The sequence below is a fragment of the Apium graveolens genome, chromosome 7 (genome assembly GCF_009905375.1).
Source record: "Apium graveolens cultivar Ventura chromosome 7, ASM990537v1, whole genome shotgun sequence".
NCBI classification, from domain to species: domain Eukaryota; kingdom Viridiplantae; phylum Streptophyta; class Magnoliopsida; order Apiales; family Apiaceae; genus Apium; species Apium graveolens.
This window is the reverse complement of record NC_133653.1, coordinates 16,847,774-16,867,886: the sequence shown is the minus strand read 5'-3', so window position 1 is coordinate 16,867,886 and position 20,113 is coordinate 16,847,774. Positions and strand designations below refer to the sequence as shown.

At 33.8% G+C, this 20,113-nt stretch overlaps 1 long non-coding RNA gene and 1 pseudogene across 3 annotated transcripts; one reads left to right on the top strand and one right to left on the bottom strand.

Annotated features, from left to right (window-relative positions):
* The first annotated feature begins 672 nt into the window (after positions 1 to 672).
* Positions 673 to 2,724, top strand: LOC141673013 (uncharacterized). 3 transcript variants are annotated; one of them, XR_012555784.1, is made up of 7 exons: positions 673 to 1,063; positions 1,234 to 1,341; positions 1,431 to 1,468; positions 1,559 to 1,646; positions 1,794 to 1,858; positions 1,951 to 2,179; positions 2,271 to 2,724. It is a non-coding gene; the product is annotated as an uncharacterized LOC141673013 (long non-coding RNA). The 3 variants fall into 3 exon arrangements; XR_012555785.1 differs by having other exon boundaries at positions 758 to 774; XR_012555783.1 differs by having other exon boundaries at positions 676 to 1,341.
* Positions 2,725 to 13,819: 11,095 nt separating this feature from the next.
* On the bottom strand, positions 13,820 to 18,256 carry LOC141672661 (glyceraldehyde-3-phosphate dehydrogenase, cytosolic-like; annotated as a pseudogene).
* Positions 18,257 to 20,113: the final 1,857 nt, after the last annotated feature.

Here is a 20,113-nt window from a genome sequence, read left to right as displayed (position 1 = left end):
AATAGTCAAATTACGGTCAATACGGGTTCCTGTTACCAAGTCTTTTAACGGGTGGTGATTCTATTTTTAAAAAATTATTATTCGACGAACCAGCCGTACGGATGATCTTACCTACTAATTTTCGAGATATATAATTTTTTTTTTAAAATTTCAGATTTTATATCATGTAAATTTATAATAGTCAAATTACGGTTAACAGGGGTTTCTGTTACCAATTCTTGTACCGGGTGGTGATTCTATTTTTTTAAAACTCTTGTTCGATGATCCAACCGTATGGATGATGTTACCTACTAATTTTAAAGAAGTATATTTTTTTTTTCAAAACGGGTTCCCATTAACTAGTCATGCCCTAAATAGTGGTTATAATTTTTTAAAAATTATTGTTCTACTATTTAGTTGTACGATGTTAATACCTATTGATTTCAGTGATTTTTAATATATTTTTTTTAAAATTCAAATTTATTTCTATTGATATTATTTTCGCGTAATTGTTTTTTAAAAAATTCAGATTTATACGATGTGATCTTTTCAAAATTAAAAATAAAATATATTGAACCAAAATTTTTAATAATGATACTAATTTATTAATTTTAAAGTTTGACGTTTACTCCTAAAATTTGTTTAATAATGATAGGACTAGCAAGTGTGAAAATTGGGCTCATTTTCGTCCAAAAATATGGGCGGCTGATTTCCCTCCAATCCAAATTTCACTAACTTAAATTCTCGCTCCACCTTATCTCTCTCAACCTTATCACTTCCCCTCTCTCTCTCGACGTACTCACTTCCCCCTCTATCTCTTTAGATAAGTTATTCGGATTCCATTTGTTGTGTTCCTTCTGTTGTGGTTGCATTCCAGTCCCATTTACATCAGAAAGTCCCGTCATCATATAGGAATCCAAAACCTCTTTTTGGATTGAGGGTTAAGTTTGTGTTTTCTTGAATGTCACCAACTGTTTGATGAAATGCCTCAATGAATTTTATAGCAGATGGTGGTTAAATTAGTTATAACGGGATTTCAAATCAATTGGGTCAGAGATAATTGATTGACTTATGTGGAATCTTGGTCAGAGTCTCCACATCTTATAGTTGTGCAGTTGTTAGTACTGCATTATCTATTGTTGTTTACTCACTTAATGAGAATGATCTATTAGCTGCATAACATTTTTTCTGCTTTTATTTGAATTTTAATCTTGATTAATGATTTTTTGGTTCTGTTCTTTTTATACGTGGAAGGCATTAGATTTTGCAGCTCTCAAGCGGAGCTTGGTGTCATACTTTGACGATGAAAAACAAGAAACTGCAATTTCTAAATGGGCTTGGGCTAAAATAAGAGCTTCCAAGGTAACATCTTGCTTCATTCATACAGAGTTGTCCATTCCAATATCTACATAATTTTTTGGATTTTAATATTAACATACTTGTGATTTCAGGTCGGGAAGGGCTTAAGCAAGAGTAAAAAGGCTAAAAAGTTAGCTCTACCACATTGGTTTGAAGCTTTAAGTTTATCTTCTTTTAATTGTAATATTGCACTTACAATCTATTTGTTAAATGCTTACAGATTGATCCCCGACATCGCTATGTATACAATTTAACATGTACTATGATGTCTGGTTTGTAAGTGAAAGTATTAAACCTTTCTTCTACTGGTGAGTAACTCGGTTATTGTTTATCCTTGGTGACATACTTCTCCAAACAGATTAGCATGGATCTTTTTATGTGGATATTTTCTTAATGACATCTGCCTAAATATTTACTTTTGACAAAATGATGCTTGGATGTTGGTTATGGCAAAGACGTAAACCTTGAAAAATGTCCGAGAAGAAAAGTACAATGTCAATGCATCAAATTTCTAGGACCAGTAAGTTGTAGATGATACAATAATTTTTTTATAGGGTACATTTGAATGTAACTTGGTTTAACTGTTGCTAATAATTTTAATTTCTCAAATAGAATAAAAGGGAGGCATATGAAGTGATTGTAGAAAACGGAAAGCTTGTGTACAAATGAAGTGGATTATTTTTGGAGACAATTGAGGGTAAAGTGGATATTTGTTCTTAGCACATCGAGGAATTTGTGCGAGGGAAAGAAGAAGAAAGGCGAATTTCACCATTCTAATTTCCTTTTTGGTGGAGCTACTATGGTTGCTGGAATATTAGTTGCTTATGGTGGTGTTCTTGAGGTACTTAATTTTACCATTATTAAAAATTATTCGCATCTGGAAGTCATGTTATTGGTCTAATCTAAAGCTTATTTGTTGCTTTAATATGTAGGAGATATGGCCTTATAGCGGGCAATGTGGATCTCAACAATGTGGATCTCACCAATATAAAGAGGTGTGCAATAGATAATGACTCATTCTCATTTGATAACAGCGTTGAGGAAACAATAGCAGATAATGCATTACCCGGGTAGGACTTATTATCGAGAAACAGTGATGACAAACAATATCAGTGATGACAAACAGTTTTGGAACCTGTACAGTTTTGGAACCTGATAAGCTTAGTGATCTATTCTGTGAATTATTTGATTAAGCCACTTTAACATATCAGAAAATTGTGGTTCTGAATTGTTTATCACTTAAAATATGGAATGTTAATCTGCATTTATCACTTCTTAGGAGGCGAGTCATTTCCTGTTATTTTAGCATTGTGCTACTCCATGTACTGTGGTATGTGTATGTTAAATTGATTTCTCCAGTTTATGTAGTCTCTGCTTTCTCCAGTATGTGCTGCTGTGTAATTTGACTATCCTCATATTCTTATTTGATAGACCATTAAGATGGATGAAGTCAAGAAATTTTACCCTCTTTTTAGACTTGAAGCTAACGTTTTTTTAGTCCCTTCTATGGTAGTTTGCTACAACGGATAACTACAACAAGGTTTTAATATGGCACGAAAATCTGAAAATGGTGGATAATGGAAAGCTTTAATTTTTGGTATCGTCTAGTAAATTAGGGATCTTGCCACTTTGGTGGTCGCTTATAGTATTAGCACCAACTAGTATTTTGATTTTTTTATTTTGAAGTTAGGTTTTATGTACTTTGGAAGTTAGAATTGGGTGTATATAGCTCATTTAGTTTAGTTTAGTAAAATTTAAAACATTTTAGGTGCTTGTTGGGTTGATTGTTAGAAGCCTTGTTTGGAAGAAACCATGTAAAAATAGAACACTTATGTCCAGTATTTTATTTATGAAGTGTTGCATTTGACTACATATGGTATCACAAATAATGAAAAATGATGTTGCAAATGACAATAATGGTGTTACAACTGACTACAATTAGCGTTGCATATTAAAAGAAATTAGTGTTATATTACATATTGTGGGGCTCACTGCTAATGTGGCAAATGTGGGGCCCATTGCCGGTGTGGCAAATAGTGGGGTCCACTGCCAATGTGGCAAATAATGGGGCCCACTGCTAATATGGCAAGTGGGACCCTTGCTGATGTGGCAAGGTAGGGACCATTGCTGATCTGGAAAAGTGATGTGTCACTTGCCACGTAGGACTCTGGAATGAGATGGCTTCGTTCTTATGCAACACCAGGTGTTGTTGCCTTTCTTATGCAAAACCAGAAAGTATTGCATTGTGCCATTAGTGTTACAAAAGAGGGATAATGCAATGCTTTCTAGTTTTACAAAAAGTGTTGCATTAGGCGTCTACGCCCATGTCCATATTGCCAACCCTCTTCTGGTCTTGCCTATTATCTTATGCAACACCATTTAGGCCTTATGCAACTGTATCGTAGGGGTTGCCTATGTGCATTTATGGTGTAGTGTAAGAAAGATAAAAGCAAAAATAAAAAAGAAATTGGCTTTTATATTATCTCAGAAATAAACTGTCAAAAATTAAAAAGTAAAATAAAGTAACGTATCAAATTAGCCCAAAATAGTCATTTAAAAAATGAAGAAAATTGTCAAAATTCTAATGATTATCCATCGAGGTATACTTACAGGATGTAAGTAAATTCAACGGATATTGACTAGAATTAACGGCTAAGATTGAGAGCAATTCGATGGATAAGAATTGAAAGTACCCAGAGTAATAATTGAACTTCGACGGATGATAGGATTCAACGGATATTCATTTTCCACGGATAATGAACATCCGTCGAGATGTAAATTATGGCTTAGCCAAAATTTCATCTTTGACAAAAAATATTAAATTTTACTCTGGCTGCATTACAAATTGCTTAGACATCATAACAAATTAAGAGTAATTAAGCATACCTAACTCACTTACCAACCTAGTAAAGGTGGATTCATCAAGTGGCTTGGTAATGATATCTGCAAGTTGCTTCTCACTTGGACCAAAATGAAGTTCCACAGTACCATTCATGACATGCTCTCTAATAAAATGGTACTTGATGTCAATGTGCTTGGTCCTTGAATGTTGTACTGGATTTTTAGTAATTGCAATGGCACTTGTGTTATCACAGAAAATAAGAATCTTATTCATTTGTAGACCATAGTCCAACAGTTGATTTTTCATCCATAAAATATGTGCACAACAGCTACCAGCAGCAATATATTCAGCCTCAGTTGTAGAAGTAGAGACTCAATTTTTCTTTTTACTAAACCAGGATACTGGCTTATTTCCTGTAAATGGACAGGTTCTTGTAGTACCTTTTCTATCAATTTTACAACCTGCATAATCTGCATCTGAATAACCAGTTAGATCAAAACCAGAATCTCTAGGATACCAAATTCCAAATTTTGGAGTTCTTTTCAGATATCTGAAAATTCTTTTAATAACTATTAAATGAGATTCTCTAGGATCAGCCTGAAATCTAGCACAAAGATAAGTAGCAAACATTATATCTGGCCTACTGGCTGTTAAATATAAAAGTGAACCAACCATACCTCTATAGCTTGAAATATCCACAGACTTTTAAATAGTGTTTACTTCAAGTTTAGTTGTAGTGGCCACAGGAGTTTTTGCAGATGTCCAATCCATTAATTCAAACTTCTTTATGAGATCATAAATATATTTTGTTTGACTAATGAATATTCCATCACTAACTTATAAATAAAGACATTAGGTTAGTTCTCCCATCATGCTCATTTCATATTTACTTTGCATTAATTTGGCAAACTTTTTGCAAAGTTTTTCATGTGTTGAGCCAAATATAATATCATCTACATAAATTTGAACAAGTATACTAGAGCCATTAACATTTCTAAGGAATAAATTTTTATCAACAGTACCTCCTCTGAAATGGTTTTCTAAGAGAAACTTTGACAAAGTGTCGTACCAAGCTCTAGGTGCTTGCTTCAGTCCATACACTTCTTTCAAAAGATAGTGGACATATTCTGGAAAATTAGGATCTTCAAAACCAGGAGGCTGACTGACATAGACTTCCTCCTCCAAATCTACATTTATAAAGGCACTTTTAACATCCATTTGATAGACTTTAAAATTGGCATGGGCTGCATAGGCTAGAAAGATTCTGATGGCTTAAAGTCTTGCTACAAGAACAAAACTTTCATCAGAATCTATTCCTTCTTGTTGATAATAGCCCTGAGCAACCAATCTAGCTTTGTTCATGACCACTATGCAATTTTCATCCATCCTTTTTCTGAATACCCCCCACTTGGTGTCAATAGGATTATTTCATTTAGGCTTGGGTACTAGCTTTCAAACTTTATTCCTTTCAAATAGGTTTAGCTCCTCATGCATTGCTAAAACCCAATCAGGATCCAACAGAGCTTCCTCTACCTTTTTAGGCTCTTCCGGTGATAGAAAGCTGCTATATAGACATTCTTCTTGAGTTATCTTCCTTGTTTGCACTCTTGAAGATGCTTCACCAATAATTAATTCAAATGGGTGATCTCTAGATTATCTCTAGATGAAGAGGTCTCATAGTTGTCTTGATGAGTGATTGGGTTTTGAGTAGAAGAAACTCCCGCTGTGTTTATAGATTGTTGACTGGAAGTTGGGGTTCTTTCTAATTGCGATCTGTATTGGATTTCAACTACTATTGATGGCTCAACAAATGTTGATATTTTCCTTTTAACGGATGTATCAGATTATCTTTCAATGGATGATGCACTTGGTATTTCGACAGATATTGAATTATGTGCTTCATTTCACAACACCATATATGGACTATTGTAAAATTTATTTTTAGTGTTACAAGGTAAAGTGTTACCATAAGTGCTTTAAAAAAATTAGCCTACATATGCCTACACATTTTTTTAGTGTAACCATTGTTATAATTTGGTGTAACCATAGGTATAATGAGGCATCTATGGTTACACTAAATTTGTTATTATCATTGCTTTTAAAAGAAATGTAACTAAAACCTGAAATATTGGGCGGGACTTTAATGAAAAACAGGAGTGAGAGTTGAAAAATAATTAAAAATAGAAGGGGGAATTATTACACACTCACATTCATTTCTTAATCACTCATTGAAACTCCCTCTCATTCTAACATTCTCTCAAAACGAACTCTCACCTCACCTCACCTCGCACCACTAAAAATTTCCCTCACCTCACCTCTCACCACTCAATCTCACCTCTCACCACTCTCTCGAATTAGGTGTGGACTCTCAATAGGGTCTTCAATTATGGTTTCAATCGAGTCTTGAATCTGAAATTAGGTATGCTCCTCTCTCTTTTTTATATGCTTATGTGGTTTCTCTCTATTTTTTTGTTTGGATGTTCTAGTTTTAATGTAAAATTAGGGCTTATATGATTTTATATATAAATGCTTGCGATGTTGTGGATTTTGATGTGTATATGATTTTGATGTGTATATGATTTTGATAAATGAGTCTCATGAGTATTTTGGGTTAAAATATTTTGTAAATTTTTTTAGTTTTTTTTTTAGTTTTCTGAATTTTTTCAGTTGTAATTTTGAGTTGTAATTTGAGTTTTTTCGATGTTTGCATGTTCTAGTTTTCTGAGTATTTAAATTTTCAGTTGTAATTTTGAGTTAGATGGATTTTTGTAATTAGTGATTTTTATAATTTTGAGTTGGATGCATTGCGGCTGTTAATGAGATTTAGGATTAATAGGATAATCCTTTCAATGTTGTGACCTCAAAATTGTAGTATATGTGGAGTATGCCCTGCTCATGCTCATATAGGTTTGTAAATTATGACTACTATTGATGACATGTAATTAGTTGAAATATGATTTATTTGTGTTTATATATAAATATTACCCTGTAAACACATAAAATATGCCATGTATGCGATTGATCAGAGGTAGTCAAGGACTCTCATAGTGATTTCCTTAAGTATATGTGGACTGTGGAGTATGTCCTGCTCATGCTCTGGTTTATCAGGTTCCAAAATAAGCCTTCCCCAAGCTATCTTTGACCATAATGCACTTTAGAGTTTATAAGTTATTATGTTATTATGAGTACCTTATTTAATTATTTGTTTAGGTAAATATTAAAAGTTAATATATGTTTAGGCCTGTAATTGTATATGTTTAGGTTAATATTAATACTATTTATTTATTTATTTAAATAGTTAACATTAAAAAGACTTATAAACTAGAAATTTGTTATGTGAGTTTGCAGTTGTATGTATTTCTAATAATCGTATCCAATCCGAATTGTTAAACCATAAACCAAACATGTAGGCTATATGGCTAACGTATACTTGTTTATAGTAGGTAGGTATGACGGATAATGTTAATACTTGGTTGAATCGTCCAAAGTATATCAAAGATTATATCGATGGAGTGAAATTGTTTGTGAGGAAAGCAATGGCCAATTACGCTACTGGAGAGGAAATAAAGTGCCCTTGTCGTAAGTGTGAAAATCGTTTGTGGTGCTCTGCCAACGATGTTCAGAGTCACATCATCTACAGCGGACCAGCAATGATGTTACTTTATTGGTAGACTGTGACAACCAGTAAATATTTGAACTATTTTATAAGTGCGATGTAGATATTCTTAAATACTATGTGTTATAATGGCAATTATGCAGATTCGTTATATATTATGTATAGTTTTGTTGTATGGTATTGTGAATGTTGCTGGAATATTTTTAAGTATATAGCTTTCGTACGCAAGTAAAATTTTTGTTACGCGATTAAATAAGTAGCGCAATTTGATAATATTTGAATAGTTGCGACTACGCGATTAAGTAATAATTGAGATTCTCGCGAGTTAGTGATATTTGAATAAGTTGCGATTAGGCAATAAATTATATTCTAATATTGTGGGGTAGAGTCAATTTAATTGCAATCGCTTGTGTGATTTTTAATGTGTTAATTATATTTTTACATGACTTATTTATTAATATGATAATATTAGAAAAACTATTTTTAATATAAATTCTTTTTGTCCAAAATTTTTGAAAACAATTTTATTAAACTTCTAAAATCTCATAGTATTTATGGTATTAATTTTGTTATTTATGGATTCATATTTTAATTACTAAAACACATTCTTTTTAATTATACTTTTAATAGTTATTGAATGACAAGTGCGGAAGAGGAAAGTTTTGAAGTATTATTCCCATCTATACCGGAAGGCGAAGGACACTGAAGCCTTGGTACACTACAAGCAGAGGCCGAACGGGAAACTTGGGGTTTCTCTGGCTTGGTTTAAGGAGGAATCTGGAATGGTCACCAACTTGGACAAGGTCAAAGCCATGGGATTCCTCACGGCCGGCTAGAGCCCTATAAGGATAAAAATCTTCGCTCTTCTCTTTATGATTATCAACCAAGCCCCTCAATGATATTTGTTTGAGGGAAGAGAATATATGGAGAAAGATGGAAAGTATTGGGGTTATAAAGACTCCCGAAGAGATGACTGTTCTAAACGAACATACAAATATGACTACTCGAGATCCACTGGTAATTGGAGGGATAACATGAAAGAGTGATAGAAGGAAACAAATCATGATGTCGAACAACATCGAGATAGAGATTTGGTCATGTTCAGTCCCTTGAACACACCGATCTCCAAAATTCTCTATAAGATTGAAGGAAAGTCGGGATTCGTTCGGCCGTCCAAAATGAAGGTTCTAAACCACAAGAAAAATCCTGATAAGTACTGTGATTACCATAGAGATAAAGTGCACAATATCGATGAGTTCCATCACCTCAAAAACCCCATCGAGCGAAGGACAATCAGGAAGAACACGAGCCCGAAGAGCCCAAAAGAAGAGATAAGATTAGGCGTGAAGTAAAGATAATTTTATGAGGCAGCATATTGGATCGTGATAGCAAGAAAATGAAGAAAAAGTATGTGGCGCCCTCCAAACCCGGGTCAGAAATTTGTGGTCCACACACACACCTTATTTATATCCTGCTTAACAATAATAAAGATAATAATAATATGCAATGACCTTACTTACCAACTACCACGGACCGTAATAGGTTAAAGTATGCACACAAACCAAACACACACTTATATTACAAATCGTTCAAATCCCAACTATCCAAACTCAGAACTAAGTATCAAACATTATTACAAACTTTTACAAACTTAAATTATCTCAGAAGATGCCTACTAGCTTAAGTCGATCAACCTGAACACCTAGCTCTTGCGTTGGACTGGGGATCCTCGTTACAAACTGGTTCCTTTTTAACTGGAAAAGAACATAAACAATATCGCGCAAATGAGCTAACTAGCTCAGCAAGTCTCAATGACAAGACTGAGAATAATGATCATCAAGTGAAAAGGGTTATGATATCAAGTGAACAATGAATTATGATTTAGAATTAGATATTATATTTTCATTTTAAAAACCAAGGTTAGGCTGTTGATCATTCACACACTAACCCCGAGCAAAGCACACACCACTGCTCTAACTACTGGATCCAAGGCACACATTGGCCTAACTTGACCATTTATATGGCCTAACCACGAATCTAGTCCACAATTTTATAAAACAATCTAATTCTAATATAACAACAGAATAAACAATTTAAAACAATAAACAGAATCATATGCAACATTGGATATTTAATAAGGAAATGGTTTCAATCTTTACAAGGGATCGGTATGGCAATTTCAAAGCTTGACTGTTAAGTGATGAAAGAATTGGATAACAAAGGAATAAATGTTTCAGGGTTACAAGGATTTGGTATTTCAAAGTATAAGTGACAATAGGTTGAATAAGTAAGTAATCCGGTTCAGTACTTGGTATTCAGATTGTATGTATTTGTGGAGTAGTATCGTATATTTGTGGTTCGTATCCGGGTGTACAACAATCAATGGTTTAGAAAGAATAAGGTTTACGGCTCAAGATCAATAACTGGAATCAGGGTTTAGGGTTCAGTGCTTCAAAACACTTGCAATATAAAACAGGATTATCAATCAATTACAATATATCTCGAGAAAGTTCAGAACACTTGCCTGGTACTAGCTTGCTATACTGTACTATCTTCTAATCACAACCGTCTTACTCCTCGACTATCTGTTTCCCTTTCCTACGTCTTGCCTCTTCTGCTCATATATTATAAGCATTTATCAATATTTAACTCATACAATTCTATTCGAAACACACCTCTATCTACCATTCGTTTCACCCAAATCCGATTAACGGATTGAAAGTTACGCTATAACAAAGTAAACACCGAACATATAGACCGACAGTTAACCAACAAGTCACATATAGAACATAACACGTCAAACAATCAATGATATATCATTTATAAAGAAGTCTCACGTCATAAACATGCTTCGGGTATTTAAAATGATTTTTAAAACTTTTTTTCGGAATTAAAACGGGTCGTTGGATCAATTTCAGAGTAATAAACAGGGTTCGGTTGGCCAAATCTGGCTTCAAAACAATTTTCTGATAATTATCGAGCCTTGAAAATAATTTAAAATAATATTTTAAAGCTCGAAACTATTTTTCAGAATTTTTAAATCATTTTTAAATAATTAAATCTAATTAAATAATTAACTAAAATAAATTAATAATTAATTAAATAAATTAATCAATTAATTTTTGAATTAATTGACCAATTAATCAATTAAATATTAACTGAAATTAATTAACTAATTAATTCAGATTTATTTTTTAATTAAAAATAATTTGTTGAATTAAAATAATAATTTTTGGAATTTTCAGAAATTAAAAACGAATTTTTATAATTAAAATAAATAGAAAATATGATTTAAAATAATTTTAAAACAGGAATCCAAAATATGCAAATTCTGAAAAGTACAAGGAGTAAACTGCAATTTTGTAGTTTAGTCGCCGGAAAATTTCGGGGATGGCCGGAGAACACGATTTCGGCATCCTTACCCCACCATGTACTCCAGATATGATCTACACAACACCATGAACACAAACATACAATCAAATCACATCAATAACCCCTGACCTGCCGGAAAATGGCCAAGAACATCACCGGTTTCCGGTGAACCGACGAAAACTTCAAAACACAACTCCCTTCGATTCACTAATCCTTTGTTAACGAGCTATATACCAATCGATTACAAAATTCATATGGAACACAACCCACTATAATACAACAGCTAATAACCCCTAAATCAAAAAGCCCCAAATTCAATTGAAAACATTCATACGGGTTATTAACCCTAATTTTAAAATTCGAAGATTAAACTCAATTTTGAACATGTTATTGAACTCCAAATCAGTCATATGACATATGAAAATCATCAGGAAAACAATCTCTACAACATGCATTCATCAAATCATTCAAACAATCATCTGAACAAAAAATTTATATTTTTAATAAAAATAATTTGAAAATAAATAGATTTCCAGAAAATAAAACTTTGATTCTGCAGTTCTGGAACTTGTATAATCTGATAGTACTCTTCAAAACCTCCATTTTGGTTAATAGAGCTTCCCAAGCAGATTTCAATAACACCTCCAAATAGTAGTTTGATTCTAAGAAAGGTTTATGAATATAGGTATTTTCCCTGGAAAATTATATAATTAATGTCTGCAAATGATTTTTGATATGGAATAAAATACGGTAAAGGCTATTTATAATTACGGAAAATTAGTATCCCGTTGGATCATTCCAGATACAAAATGGTACATTTATTTATAAAAATTAATTCAAACGGTATCGATTTTCGGGATAATTATCCAAACCAGTACAATTTGTAGTGCGGTCTTGGTCTCAGCGCCTGGTTACACGTATTACGAGGTGATAATTGTGATAGTTTAATAAAAAGATCCCGTTTATCAAAAATACGAGTTTTATTGATTTATCGAAACGAATAATGTATCGAAAATGTTGTGCCGAGACCCGCGCAGGACAAATCGTACACCGGATCGAAAAAGTTGAAACATGGAAAATGCTCGGAATATTGCAATTAGGTTAGGAAAGAGTTCTCGGAAGAGTTTCGGGTTATAAAAACGTAAAAACGAATGACGTCGGTTGGTTCCCGATTGTATAAAATAGTTTTTAAATACTGGGAAAAAGATTTTATAAAATCCATATATTTCCTATAAAATCATAAATCAACATAAAAATAATTAGGAAGATATGACAATTATCTATATTTTATTTTGGACATATAAAAATTAAAATACTCAATTAATATTATTTTTAAACATCCAAACACATTTAACACTTAACAAATAATTCACAGAATAGATACTGAACACATATAATAATTGTTTATTAGCAAAAATAATTACACGATATATTCCGGATATTACAAAGTATGCCAGACAAGTGTACAATCTCTATCAATACATTCAGGAGAAGCCCCATATGTCCTTGACATTCAGTACCGAGGACTATTAAGATATCATTTTTCCACACGAAGATCCCCTCATCATCAATCCTCTCATTAGGCAAAATAAAATCTGGAAAGTACTTGTAGACACTGGAAGTTCATCCAACATCATGTTCCATAAACCTATTATAAAATGAATTTGGCGAGTGAACAATTGGAACCTTGTAACGAAGCTCCCCTCTACGCCTTTGGTGGACACCCGATACAATTAAAGGTAAAATAACTATTCATTTCCTTTTGGGTAAATTTCTATATACAGTGGAAAAGCCAGTGAAATTCTACATAGTTTGGATCGAGAGTCCATACAACGCAATTATGGGAAGGCGATTCTTGTCAACTTTCAACGCGATCGAGAGTAACTGATGTTTATAAATAACTATAACATCGATTTCAGAAGATGTGATGTTAAAACATCTTTCACTACATGAAAAACTGGAATAGACATCGGTTATTAGCCGATGTAAAAAAAAATCATGACCGATGTCTTCGTCGGTGTAGAGAAAGGTCCCCCCTTTGACATCGGTTTTTAGCCGATGTAAAACATAGCTTTCCACATCAGTTTTTTTCTAAAAAATGATGTTTATTAAGACTATTAACATCACCCCCATTTAAAAACTGATGTTAAAGATTAACATAGACATCGGTTTTTAGCCGATGTCTATATTGTACAACAGTTGTTCATTCAACCGATGTTAAAACATATTTTACATATCAGTTAGTAACCGTTGTAAAAAGTATATAATTTTTCTTAAGGTCAAAGACATCGGTTTTGAACCGTTGTCTAAAGTATATAATTTATGTTAAAATCAAAGTCATCGGTTCAAAACCTTTGTTTATTTGATTTAACATCAGTTTGGAATTGCTTTGCCTGATGTTATTGAGTTGTATATACATCAGTTTTGGGTACAAAAGAACACAATATGCCTGTTGTTTTTTATTAGCATAGACATCGGTTTTTACATTTTTAGTGATATGTATTATTCACACATTAAACTAGCCAAAAATTACCAATCACAAACCAAACCAATCGCAAACCAAAACTATCAAAACTGAAATTGACTAATCACAAACCAAAACTGAAATATTAAAAGCTTTTTAGCTATGTATCAAGCACCAAACAAGCACGGAAATGCAATAAAAGTTATATAATAACTTGCAAATCATCTAACAAAAGTTATAACAATCATTTAAACAAGTCAGACCGAATATCCACAATTCATGATCTTCCATAACTAGTCTAATTACGCAAGTCATTTCCAACAAAGCGTGGTACTAGCATGGTAGCAAACTACTTAAGCAGATTACAAGACCATCCAAATGAATGAACGACTAACTAGATGACAGTGTACTGATCAAACTAAGTATTGTTTCCTGGTAACATAAAAACTAAACAAAATCTTGGACATATTGAAGAGTCTCGAATCGCACTTCATCAAGTTCCTCCCTTGTATAGCACTTTCGAGTCTGAGCTGCCCACTGTGAACGATCAAGTCCACCACTCGGGTGCTGCGGTGGACACAGAAACAATTAGGCTAAAAATATTAGTATTAAAAATATTAACTTACAAGTAATCAACTATGATGGAACAAGCTTGCTGATATGCAGAAGCAATACTTTTTTATATGCCGAGTCAAAGCGAAGACAATAAAATTGGGAAAAATAAAATAATACGAAACACACCTATTGTCACGAACAAAGTCTGTGGAAACCACATCATCTTCGGTGTAACCCAAGATTCCCTTGAGGTTTCCCTCAGACTCCTCCCTGACAAGTATGAAACAACATTTATAAGAAACAATATATGAAATTCCTAAAAAGCATAATAGTACATAAGCTAAAGCAGATGCATGCAAGGTTCTTGATCTCGTAACTTGCATTGAAGACAACACAGATGTAAGCTGCAACATTCTCTATGGGAGATGGACTTAATAGGAACGATAACTATTACTAATTGACAATGTGCATATAAAATGCTGCGGCTACCAACATATTTTTTACATCCCACGGCCTCATATTTTCTATGGGAAATGGACTTAACAAGAATGAAAATGTTTATTATATTAACAGTGCTTACTTAAGAGCGGCTTTAATTTTATCGTAAGTAGCCTTCTTTTCCAGCCTGATAGTAAGATCAACAACTGAAACATCCACAGTAGGAACTCTGAAAGGTAAAGAATATTATTTTGCCTCATTTGATAAACATCCATTATCTCTCACTGCCAGCGTAACGGAGTTAGTAAATTTTTTCTACCTATAACATATCTCCGTAACACAGATTCTGGAATAGAGAACTGGATTTGAGCTTCAAGCAAATGCACAATTGCTTCCCACAATGACAAATTTGGCAGTACATCCTCAGCCTTATATTTGTCCGAGGAACATTTAGGGCACTTCGACTTCTGAGTGAGAACATCACGAATACCTGCACAATACCGGAAACAAAAATCAGAAGCAATAAATTATAGTTCCTAGTAATGGTTTACTATATATTATATTAACAAGTCAATAAATACAGAACGATAAAGGTTTAATAAGTTTGCGATTAGGCAATCGTGTGAGGAGCCCATGCCTCTGCCAATAAGAAACACACAAGAAGTCCCGTATGGAGGGTTGAAACTCGTAGAAAAAAGAAAGATATTTACGGAAACTCACATCTTTCACAAAAGCTTTGGTGGGAGCAAGGTATTATCACAACCTCCTTCATATACTTCGTGCAAATGAGACATCTAAGTTCCAATGGTAAGCAAGCATTTTTTTTCTGCTAAATCGTAGAGATCAATTGCTTTTCTGATAACAATTTTAAAAAAAAAATTGTCAGACCTCTGAAACATAATAAATATAAAAAGAATAAGGGCGGTGAAAAGGATAAACTTTTACTTTCCTAGCTTCACATTCTCTTGGACTCTTGGTTCCATCATCTCTGGTGATAATTTTCCTTTGGTGCCATAATGATCAGAACTTACATTGGCATTGCAGCATGGTAAGTTTAGCACAAAAAGAGTGATAGAAGAATCACAAGGTATCAAACCCACCTTTAAGGATAGCCTTGACACGGTCATCGGCATGAAGCTTTTGCCCCTTAACCTGGACACCAACCATGCAATCAATCCCAAAAACTTTCACTAATAGTAAGTAAAGAGAAGGATCATATATCAGATCCAAGGGCATATAGATGTATAAGAGATATGGCACAGTAAGACACTCATCAATTCAAGAAAATATGAATGACACATAATTAACTGAAAGTATCACATAAGCATTAATCAGGTAATTGAATTATTAGAGATCTATATACACATCTACTTTAGGACAAAATATAAGATCTAAATAGAGAACAAAATGTGCTATCAGTTTAAGCAACAGTGAACTGCAGAATAGGAGGATGGGAACAGTAATACCTTGGGACTACAATAATTGCCTTCTCAGTATCGTAGATAGACTTCCTTTTACATTCTAGATCATTATATGGGAAGATTTTATCAGGAATTGGACATAAATTGGATGTCTAAGCTTTCCAGATCAACAGATATCAATTCACGCAGCAGAAACAGCTAATTACCTTTGCAAGGGGAGCAAGGCCGTTGGTAGTGCAACCAGCATTAGAAACAATGTGAAGGTCTGATGTGTATTCCTTCTCGTTGACACCCACAACGAACATGGGAGCATCCTTGCTAGGAGCAGAAATGATAATCTTCTTTGCACCTCCCTGCAGAATAAATACAGACATCCAAGGAACAAGATAAGATACAATTTAAGGAAACAGTAAGATAAAATTTAAGCAATTTCAAAATTTTACACACCTTCAAATGTGCAGCAGCCTTGTCCTTGCCGGTAAACACACCAGTGGACTCCACAATATACTCTGCACCAGTGCCAGCCCAAGGGATCTCCTCTGGGTTTCTGCAATTTCATCTACTTAAAATTAGTAAGTCAATTTGCAAGCGACCAATTATATCAAATCATTCAATCAACACAGTGCAACGATAGTTAAGCTGACCACACCTGCAACCGAAAATAGCAATAGGCTTCTCACCAAAAAGAAGGGTCTTCTCATCCTTCACTTTTAGTTCTTGATGCTTCTACGCACCGTGAACACTGTCATACTTGAACATATATGCCTAGAATAAACAACAACTAACAATTAGTTCACACTTTTTGGCTCAACTAAACCAAGCAAATCAATCAGTAGTATGACATCATACTTGAAAGTATATCTAAATCAAACAATAAATACCGATTAGTTCATACCAACTAAACCAAGCAAACCAACCAACAGCATAATATCAACTAATGCAACCATTACAGACCATTAGCATCTAGAAGAACTAAATAAGATTCTCGAAAAATAAAACAAAATACGAACTAATCAAATTTAAGATCTCACACCTTCAAGTCAACAAAACCAAGTAACCAACACAAAATAATCTAAATAAATCTATAACATGCTTATTATCAAACATAACAATCACTAATAATAAATTAAAAAGAATACACACTGTAACTAACATGTAATAAACATAACACGAGCTAAAAACACCAATCTACATAAACTAACTCAATCAAAACCAATTAAGCATAAACTAATACAATAATTAACAGGATTTATAATAACTACCATGTAATCAATTGAGATAAATGGATCATTAACAGCAACAAGCTCCACATTATCTCTTTGCAAAGCAACTCTAGCAACTAATCGACCGATTCTTCCAAAACCTAAACAACTGAATCAGTTATTAACACATCAAAAACAATTAAACAACTAAAATAACCAAAATACATTAATAATAATCATAAGTGATTATATTCGTACCATTGATTCCAACCTTGATTGGTGCTGCATACACAAACCAAACAAAAACATATAAATTAGATCATAACAAGTACAAAAGTAATATAAATAAAAAATAAAATAATAACATAAGCATACCCATGGTATTTGAGAGAGAGATAGATAGAGAGAGAGAGAGATAGAATGGTATGTGAATGAGAAAGAGTTTCACATAAACAACTCGCATCAGCTGAAACACCTAATTAACTTCGCAAGGGGAGCAAGGCATTTAGTACAAATATATCAACAAAGCCCCATTTCACACAAGTAAAAAAAATGCATACACATCAATTCACAAAGATACACAAATTCAGTAATAATCTGATATAAGACACACACACACCAATCAAAAGTCACAAAAAATTAAATTTAATTGAAAATACACAGACAAATTAGGGTTCGATTTCGGTGAAACAGAGCTCGATTTGTGTAAAACTTGCTTGATTCGGGTTGTATGAACACTTCTCAGGGTTGCATGTCAACCTTCTTGCTCGATCTGTAATTAGAGGGTTTAACTTTGTTTTAGGGCTTGTAACGGGTAGAGGTCAAAGAGAGGAGAGAGTGATAGTTGAGAGGTGAGAGTCGGAGATGGAGACAGAGAGAAAAAGAGAGAGAGAGAGAGAGAGAGAGAGAGAGAGAGAGAGAGAGAGAGAGAGAGAGAGAAGTTGGGAAGGGAGAGTGTACCGAGAGAGAGAGAGAGAGAGGTCGGGGAGGGAGAGCAGTGAGAGAGAAGGGGGGAAATGAATTTTGTTTAACTAAAAATTTCCCCCGCGTTTTTTTAGTTGTAAAGGCGCAACAATTTGTTCCGTGTTTTTTTAAGTTTTAAAAAAGCAGTTATATACAACGATCGGCCATGAAACTGATGTAAATAATGCTGTTTCACATCGGTTTGAGAGCAACTGATGTCCAAAATTGTTTTTACATCGGTTTTTTTTGTAACTGATATAAAAAGTGTGATGTCTATTCCAGTTTTTCACGTAGTGTTTTAACATCAGTTGCCAAAGCAACCGATGTTAAATGGGTGATGTCTAATAACAGTTTTCTTATAGTGTGTAGAATATATGGTGATTGATTTTATATTTGGCACATATTTCTCAGTAGAATCAGAAAGAAATGGAAAGTGAGCCAACAAATCATCTTGAAGATGATGCTCACTTGCTTGAGATTTTGGCTTCTCCATGAGTGTTAAAGATGGAGAATCAGGAATCGATGTGTGAATCATGAACACATCCAAAGACTTTGTGGGTGAGTTTTGTGTGTGAGGTGCTTCTATGATTAAATATTTTGGTTGTGACTCCATATTTACAGGAGCCACATCAACCTGACTTTGAGAAGGTGCTGTAACTGAGTCTTTGAATGTAGTGTGCACAGTGTGTGCACCCTGTGTATCCCCAAGTACTTTAGATTTCTTCTTTATAGTGTAAGTTTGGGGTGAGTCTGTGTCCCTAACCTCTTAGCATGTGCTCTTGGCTGAGAACTTTGTTCAATAATTACATCCTTTTGGGAGGATGCAACTAGAAATGAGCTTGAATCCTTATTAAGCACTACGGTTTGTTGGGAAACTGTTGTGTGGCTAGGTTTGGTTACACACGCCTCTCCCTCCTTATCCTTAGGATTTCATTGATGTTCATCCTATCCCTCACCAGGCTCACTTCTTTTTACACTCCCCTATTTGGTTTTAGTAGATTTTGAAACTGGTTTCTTTTGAGAGAAAGTAGAGTGGGTTTTCTTGGACTTGGATTTAGAAATATTTGATTGTGTGGCTTAGGTAGACACCTGTTTTTTCACTATTACAGATGCCATAACCACAGATATTTGCAAAGATGTTTTTGGTAAAGAAGTAGTAGGGACAAAAGTGTTTACCTCATTTACCTGAGGCCCCTCCATGATTGGCAAGTAGACTAGAGGAACCTCACTAAGGTTGTTTGCCATGTTCAAATCAGCAATAACCCTTCTCTCTTCAACCCAACAATCAAGCTTGTTGTTTGGGTTCTCAATGATAAGATCTTCAGAAACAAGATTAGCTAAAAACATAAAGAATCTAGCATAATATATGTTTTTAGACCTTTTCTTAATGTCTCCAAGCTTAAAACCTAATTCATACAGGACAGACTCGCTAAAGTTATGGTAATAATCACTAAGCAACATATACAGTAAGTTAATAAGTGAGAAAATCACGGCATCAAAGTTACTAATTTTTTCAGAAAAGACTTTAATAAAAGAGTCAAAGAGAAAGCTCCACTCCTTTCTAAGGTCTTTTCTCCGAACCTCATCTAGCTTGGCAGGGTCAAGAGAATAACCCATAGAGATTAGCATGGAGCTTACATATGTGTCAATGTGTGGAACTAGTGTGTTATTCTCAGGAAATTAATAATAGACACAAGTTGTATCACCGTTTATGCAGTAATTTGTACCTTTGAGAGTGAAGGTAATGGTTTTGTCTTTCAAGTTGTAAACATGAGTTATCCATATCTCCTCAACCACTTCATAGTAGGTGACATGAGACTCTAGCAAAACATATTTCAATTTATAGCTTCGAATGAAATCCATCATTTTGTAATAATCTACAGAAGTTGCGATCTCCTTGTT